The sequence below is a fragment of the Eucalyptus grandis genome, chromosome 6 (assembly GCF_016545825.1).
Source record: "Eucalyptus grandis isolate ANBG69807.140 chromosome 6, ASM1654582v1, whole genome shotgun sequence".
In the NCBI taxonomy this organism is placed as follows: domain Eukaryota; kingdom Viridiplantae; phylum Streptophyta; class Magnoliopsida; order Myrtales; family Myrtaceae; genus Eucalyptus; species Eucalyptus grandis.
In genome coordinates this window covers 31,209,114-31,217,433 of record NC_052617.1, presented here as the reverse complement: position 1 = coordinate 31,217,433, position 8,320 = coordinate 31,209,114, and the positions used below count along the sequence as shown (strand labels likewise).

The 8,320-nt window shown below is 38.1% G+C and overlaps 1 long non-coding RNA gene across 1 annotated transcript; it reads left to right on the top strand.

Moving 5' to 3' along the window:
* The first annotated feature begins 208 nt into the window (after positions 1-208).
* Positions 209-4,389, top strand: LOC104449357. The gene is made up of 2 exons (XR_726537.3): positions 209-352; positions 1,307-4,389. It is a non-coding gene; the product is annotated as an uncharacterized LOC104449357 (long non-coding RNA).
* Positions 4,390-8,320: the final 3,931 nt, after the last annotated feature.

Below are 8,320 nucleotides of genomic sequence, written 5' to 3'. Positions count from 1 at the left end.
CCTAAAGTGCCAACCTCGATCTGTTCGAATTAGGTCAAAAGTATACTTCCATGCTTTGTCTTTTTGACCCGTTTGTACCAACCTTAACATTCACTTTAGAGTGGGAGAAAATGTAATTTGGATATGGAATCAGCTATTACCAGACATAAGCTTTGGTCATGTTGTCAATGTTTGTGTACTTTTGCTTTTTAGTTGTGAAATACCTGATAGCAGCCGTCCCCACTAGAACGAAAACCCCAGCTTCCTCCCTCCTATATATAAGCACATCTAGTCGCCAAAGCTCACACGCAGCCGCCGAGGGCTCTTGCAGTCCACTCCATCTCAGTCTTCAGTCTTCATCTCCTCTCGACAGGTGAGCATGATCTAGCAATCGTAAATTCTTGTTTCTTTGACTATTCCACCGCACTTCTCGGTGATAAAACCTGATTTTTTTTGGGATGGTTGGTGAGGTTCTAATCTGTTCTGCTAGTTTCTGTTTCTAGAAATCACTCGCTCGATTGCGCTTTGAAGTTCGATTTGTCTGTAGCCGTCCTATGTAGATGTTTACGATGAAACTTTTGTTGTTTTAGTAGATGTTGTGCTGTCGGAGGTTCATGAGATCTATAAGTTAGATTCTCATGGGCTATTCGTGCTTATGGATGTCCTTTTAGTTCAGCCTGGTCTGGTTTTGGATCTAGTTTGGGCGAAGTTTCACGTTCCTAAATTGAGAGTATTTGAATCGCTGCTATAAAATATCTGATCTTGTCATTCTCCTAATGGCGATAAACTGGAATCACTTTAGCATTTAGGATTTCGATGCTCAATTTCTGTACTTGGTCAATATTGGAAATGTTATAGATATTTTAAAAGCTATTTTTTTTTCTTTCCTTAATGCTGTAATCTGACAAGTAATTGCAACTCAGATATGGTAATGGCTATAATGGCTGTTCTGTTCTCGCTTTGTTTGCCTTTTTTTTTTTTTTTTTTTCTTTTCTTTTTTGTTTATGCTGTAATGATCCCGTGATAATGCTATGCAATGCGACTCAAACAAAAGAGAAATGAAGCGTATGAAGGTACTTCATGTGCTTAATTACATTTAATGACCTAATGAAGAGTATTTGCATTTTTGTATGATCCAATTCTTAATCAATTGTGTCCTGTCAGCATTATATAACCCTAAGACAAGCATAAAGATCTTAGAATTTTTTGGGACTTACAGAGATTATCCATCTGTAAACTCTAAGCTAAATAATGCTAATCCGTTAGATATACAGTCTCGTTTACCCAGAAGGAAAGAGGCATTAACCCCTTATCCATGCCTATGCAGATTGAGATGGTACCTGTGGAAAATTGTGGTGGAGGATAGCCAACAATATGATGCAAGGGCTAGCATTTTTTGTTGGATATGAAGTCTCAGGATGAAGTACAGGAAGAAGGTCTCATTATTGTATTATAGGCGATGGGAGGTATGGGATGATAGCTTTAACTAAAATCTTTTACAATTCTATTTTTGGAAATTTTGAAGGTTCCATTTTTCTCAAATCCGTTCGTTTGCAAGAAAAATTGCCATCCACTCAACCATATTGTTACCCATCGACTCCAGTCATGCACTTGTTGGGTACCAACTCAATCAAGTCATGCACCTGTAGGTCCCATTCTCATCCCTTATCAAGATCTCCCAATGAGATCATCTACTCCACTAGCCGCTTCAAGATCACAACTGTCAACAACACTTATTTTCTACTCCACCCATTGAAAAAACAAGCAATGTGGTGAAAAATCTCCTTCTCATCATAATTCAACAATCATGGTTTGGTCAGAGCTTATGTTGAATTTATTCGGCTCACTCTCCCAATTTACATTCTCTACTAGCACAGAAGGGAGAACCCAACATCTTTGGTGCTAAAGAAAGGCGTTCAGTATATTGCAGAGCTCTGTCAAAAAGAGCTCTCCTTATTTTTATGTTTCTGTTCCAGGAGCATACTTCTTAAAAAATCCACGAGCCTCAAGATCCTCTAGAGTTGTGACTTTTTTGTTGTTGTAATGATGATCAACTTCCCTTACCAAAGCTCCAGCTAAAGCATCTATTTTATCCACACCGTCAAGAATAAGGAGAACTCTTTTGCAACAAATTCTCCCTTTCATGTAGCTAATTCCTTCAGCAACACTGGTCATGGTTGTTTCTTTTGTCATTAATATCCGAGATAGTAATTTTCCCTGCAAACGAACAAAGTTTTAGGAATCTCTCAAAGTTCCTTTGATGCCATCAAGAAAATAGGAACCTTTCAAATTTCTAAAAATAGAGTTGTAAAGGGTTTTAGCTAAAGTTGTCTTCCCTATACCTCCCATCACCTATGATCCAATGGTGAGACATTTCATATTCAGCATTGATTTCAGCTTCCCAATTCTCTCTATTTAGATGTATATTGGGCAGAAGAAGCTTGCTTCCCTGGTGATGAAAGCTATTGCAATTCTAGACGGGACTTTCCAAATAATTCGCAGTCCATCTACCTTCACCTCTTCCTCCTCTTCATTAAGTTTTCCTTTTGAGGTATGCTACTAACCACGTTACAACTTCAGGTTGATTTTATACTCTCTTTCTTAGATTTAGTTAATACTCAGTTGTGATTCTGGTTCTTAAAAGGAGGGAAAAGATGCGATGATTCTCTTTGGACCCAAATTCAGGAAAGTCGGACGTTTCTTCCTGTATTCTAGCAGTGTAACTTTCTTGTATCGTTTCCGCCTTTTCTAGGAGACTAGCATAAATTAGATTCATAGTCTGCAAATTTAAAAATGAGTGAGTGCCCTTGAAATCAAGGTTACATGCATCTTCTAAGTGAGAAAGCGGCCTAAGTAGGTGAAGCATAGACTCGTGAAAAAAACTAATCAATCCCATGAATCAAGTGAAAAGCCTCCTGAAATTCGAGTATTGTAGTTTTGGTATTACGTTACCTTAAGTTTCCCTTGTGTTTGCTTTTGGGTACTCACTTTGTTCTTGAAGATTCATATGAACGCAATGTCTAGTCTACATGTTGTCCCTATCAGTATGCTAAACCAGTGATGACATGGTACTAGGCAGGTAGTTGTAATCCAGTAGATTATGTCAATCACATTTAAACTAAACAGTGAGATTCACACTCGCTTCCACCAGAAAAAAAACAAGTTTTCCTGCAATTTATGTGTTGTAACTGGTTTTGCTCAACACAAGGGTGATCCTATGGTCCTTGAGAGACATCGTGCGTCCCGGAGAACATTGAGATTCATTACATTTTAATCCAACGGTAAAAGTTTGTAAAGGCGTAGTGTATCTTGGGACCATAGAATTACACCCATAATAGATTTTTGTAATCAAATTACTGAACTTTGATTTTATCGCACAGTATTAATAAGTATTAATTTCTTGATTGGTCAAGTGTTCATGGCATCCATCACTTCAGCGTTTTGCTGGGTTATTAGTTGAATTCTGTCAAAGTGCATCAGTTACAAAGAAATTATTCAAGTTCAGGGACTTGATTGCAAAATCCACTAAAGTTCCTTATGCTTATGAGTAGAATTGCCTTTGACTGTCACGTCTCCCTCCCTCCCTCCCTCCCCTTGTGTGGTTGTTCTCCTGTATGAAAGTGTGACCGTTAGGTCTATCCACCCGACTGAATAGACAAAAAAGATTACACCAACTCTGTTACTAATGTCGCGCATATGAGATAAAAAGACAATCTGGAATTATCCCAACAAGAGGGAAGACAAAGCAGGAATCAGCATGAGATGTCTATCGGCTGCTTCTGGCAAGATCAGCTGATAGCGCTTAATTTCTGTAGTGGAAATAAGCAATGAGAACGAAGTAGTCTTTCTCACTTATACCATGTTTGGCATTCTGTTGGCTTTCTCTTCTGTAGCAAAAAGTCAACATTGTTTGTTCGTCTACTTGTCCAGTGCACAAGACAAAGAACAAGAGACTTATGTCTTACTTTTGCAAAGTACTGCCTTTGTCACATTGTAAGGTGTTAAGATTGTTTTCGGACGTTACAAAGTGCGGAAGGGTTGTAGGAGAAGAGGTTGTATTGTACATTGTTGTGCCAAAGAATTTTCATCTGGTTGTGGCCAATTCATGGGATTGTTACTCCATAGATCTGCGCAAGGAGAGGGATGTTAATGGACCATAGGTTTGTTCTGAAGAAGGAAAACATGACTGCCTTGCTGGGCCCATAACATTACTAAATCGGATCCGAAACTCGTATTTGGAAACGATCCACAGGCGGACATGGCCCATGCCTAACAGTGCGCCTGGAAAGCCTCGTGCACCAATATCATCACATGGTCTATATATCCTTGTGTGTTGTGGATAGTTGATGAACATGTACGTCCAAATTTGAATGGAAAGCCTTCATTGTTCCTTTCCCCTACAAGGAATCAGTTCAGTGTGCCATGAGAAAATAAGCTTATTTTATTCCGTTATTTCACGTGTTGCAGTGGACACTTCCAATCTTTTCAATCTCATCACATTGGCCATCTTTAAGATCAATCGACTTTGTTGTTAAAAAGTTGGCATATATCCACTAATGCAATGAAGTAGTTCTCTTATTATTACCTGGCATTCAAAACCATTGCATCTAAGCCCTCATCAAGTGGCACAAAATCGGCACATTAACGTAACACGTTATTTTGAATTCTCAATGTTGGAATTCCTCTTGTGCCGTGACCCTCCCGAAGGGACATGCCAGGAAATGACGAGTTCAAATGTAATGTCAAGTTAGGGACCAATGGTCCTTAACCGACGTGAGTTATCTCAAACCTTTGCTTCATGTGGTATTAGAAAACTATAACAGGAAGAAATTTATCTATGAATTTCAACTAAACTGAGAGCCGTCTAGCACAACAAAGGAGGGAAATTACCAAAATAGTTTTAAACGTTTTTTTTTTTTTTGCTAATTTAATTTTAAACATTTTACAATTATGTCAATTCAATTCATTCAATCAAATTTGACCGACAAGTACAAACATGGATGTCGCTGTCTAGCCAACGCTAACGTGTCATAAACCAAAACTACCTCGCCCATCGAGGGTGAGGCCAACCTCATCGTTGATCTGGAGAGAGAGAGAGAGAGAGAGATTAAATAAATAAATCAAAAAATTAAAAATTGATACGTGGGCATCAGTCAATGCCAATTGACGTCCACGTCTGTACTAGTTGGCTAAATTTGACCGAATGGATTGAATTATCATAATTACAAAAAGTTTATGGCTGAATTGGAAATAATTGCAATAGGTTTACAACCCCCAACTAAAGTAGTTAAAAACCAAATGAGATACGAGAACATACTTCACTTCTTATTCACTTCTTACATAGCCAGAGAATTTAGATTCAAGGATTTAATTACACTAATTGTCAAATTATAACCCTTTCGGCACCCTAATTTGATTGATTTGTTAATTAAACCATTTATTAACCTAGGCTACTAAATGATGTTCATTGATGAGTGTACAATCCAGGAAAAGTAGAAAATCACAAGCAGTGTGATAAAAGTAAAGTGTAATAAAGTAAACTCGATAAAGCTTCACGCATAGAATACGCATGGCTTTATTATCAAATCCTAAGATAGCAACCCAGATGTGTTGACATTGAGTCCGATTTTTTCTCCTAAAGGTCAATCTAACTAAGCCTAAGTTATATCAAAGGTAAACACTAAAATCCTTAACTAATAAGGATACTGATTAAATGAAATTAGGCTAAATCAAGTGCTAAAATCATACAAACGAAACATGACCTACATCAAAGCCATTTTTTATTTTTATTTTATTTTAAAAAAATCATATTTATGTTCTCGAGAAAAGGGGACTCGGGCTGGGCCCTGAATCCCAAAATGTGTTCTGAAGAAGAAAAACATATGACTGCTTAGCTTGGCCATAACATCACTAAATCGCGTCGGAAACTCATATTTGAAAACGATCCATTCTCGGACACAGCCCATGCCTAAAAATGTTTATGGAAAGCCTTGTGCATCGATATCATACATGGGCTTTATATCCCTTTGCGTTGTGGATGGTTAGTGAACGTGTTTGTTCAAATCCGAATGGAAAGCATTCATCGTTCCTTTCTCCTACAAGGATCACTTTACCCTTTACAGTGTGCCATGTGGTAACTGAGCTTATTGTATTCAAAAATTTTTTCGCATGTTGCAGTGGACACTCACAATCTTTTCAATCCTGTTGTATCGGTAATCTTTATGTTCGATCGACTTTGCTATAAAAAGTTAGCATATATCAACTTATGCGATGTGGTTCTCTTGTTATGATGACTTGGTTGGCATTATAATTGTTACGTTTAAGCCCTCGTCCGCGGCGCAAACTTAGCTACAAAATACCTTTTGACATTTTTCCGGAATTGGTGTATTGGACCCTGTATGTCTGACGACTTGGCCCAATGACCACTTCATAAAGTATCAATAATAAGAAAAATAAGTTAAATTAAGGAGGCAATCTTACTTTAGGAGGATCCCGCTGTCATTTATTAAGCGCTCCGTACAAAGCACAATGAAGCTGCTTGCCTTGCTTTTTCAAAGCAGGAGGAGATGATGAGATGGGCTCTGCTGTGGACCAAAAAGAACACTCCACTCCTCTCATAATCATGATGATACTGCATCTTCTTTTTCGTTCCAAAGTCTATTTGGTTTTCAGTCAATGCTATTAAACCAGAGAACATAAGAATCTGCACTCATTTGGTGGAAAAAGACATCCAAAGAATCCAAGGACGCTTCTTTCGGGATCCGAAGCTCAATTATATGATTGTCTTAATGGTATCTTCGTAATTTGCACACTATTTTGATTCTATATAGGGTTAATACCACAAAAAATTCAAAATTTATTCATCATACACAAATTCTCCAGATTTTTTTGTTGCAAAAAATAATAAACTTGCCAATTATGATACAATACCCCAACTTTTGGTGTCATTAAAAACCCCAAAAATTATATTAGTTTGACAAATGTACATGCATTGAACTAAAATAGATGATATATGTGTAACATATATAAGTTTGGTCATTTTCGTGACACGAAAAGAAAAAATGGAGATATCTATATCATAGTGAACAAGTTTAAGATTCTTAGTTGACAAAAAAAAAAAAAAAATAGAATATTTGTATCATAGCAATCACAGTTTGCGACTTTTTGTGATATTTATCATTTCCTATATCTACAAGGAGCTTTTTGTATGCCATTAAATGTTCAAGTTTATAAAGGTGCTACGCTCCAAATCCCAGGCTTTTAGTACCTTGAAACTTAGTGGGATAGTTTCAAGATAGCCGCAAGGTGCTTCACTTCATCGAGTGCTTCAATATTCTATTTTAATTTAAGCGATCGGTGGTGTCCCGGTCAGCTTTCGTGCATTTGTATGAGCACACTCTCCCTCATTGACTTGATATATTTAGGATTTTATTTATGAAGCACTTCTAACGCGACTCAAAGCTACAATTATGAGGAAAGTAGCAAATTCTCTTACCATTTAAACCAACATCTCGTTCGTGCAAATTGCTCTCAATTCAAAAGACTATTCCGTTCTTGTTTAAATATCATAATTTGCCTGTAAAATAAGGCTGCCTCCATCCAACGCTTTGTCCCCTATCATGTGGAAAAATTCGATTCATGTTTTTCACCGAATAACCCACGAAAGCGCTATGAATCACCATCCTATATCGACCTTCTTTCTGAATTGGGTCGGTCCCTCATTGGTCATCACTATACTCTATCGACCAATGGGGCCGACGGCCGATGAATTTGAATAATGGATCTACCAACCCCAATGTGATCTTCCGGGAATGTCGAAGTGGAGATGGAAATGAAAAGGGCGACGGCGGTGGTGCAAATTGCTCCCCCTTTCGGCGTGAACGAGAAAACCCCACAAAAGAAAAGTGCCGAGTGTTTTCCGGTCCACACTCTCCCCTTTTTGCTTAATCGGAGGATAAACAAAACTCCGCAGGAATCATTGCGAATTCGCTCGAACACCATCATGAGTCATGACCTCCTTATTCATTACCAAATCGCATGCCTCCCACGAAAAACATCGACAAGTCCGAAGCACGCCCCCTTCTGTAATCAAGATGACAATTTATGGCACAAGGGGACACTAACCTGCTTGAGGATCATCAATCGTTAATTGCATTCGTATCGAGTTTAATTGGGATCTCGACCGATTGGTGGATTTTAACCGGGGTAGCTGCGTGATGGGGAGCTGCTGTGCTAACGGTCTCTTTTATCTTTAATATAAGGGAGACCACAAATTCGTTTCACAGGTCTATGGCAACCGGTCGGACTCGTGGAGGAATTTGCATAAGTTTGTTTCATAAAA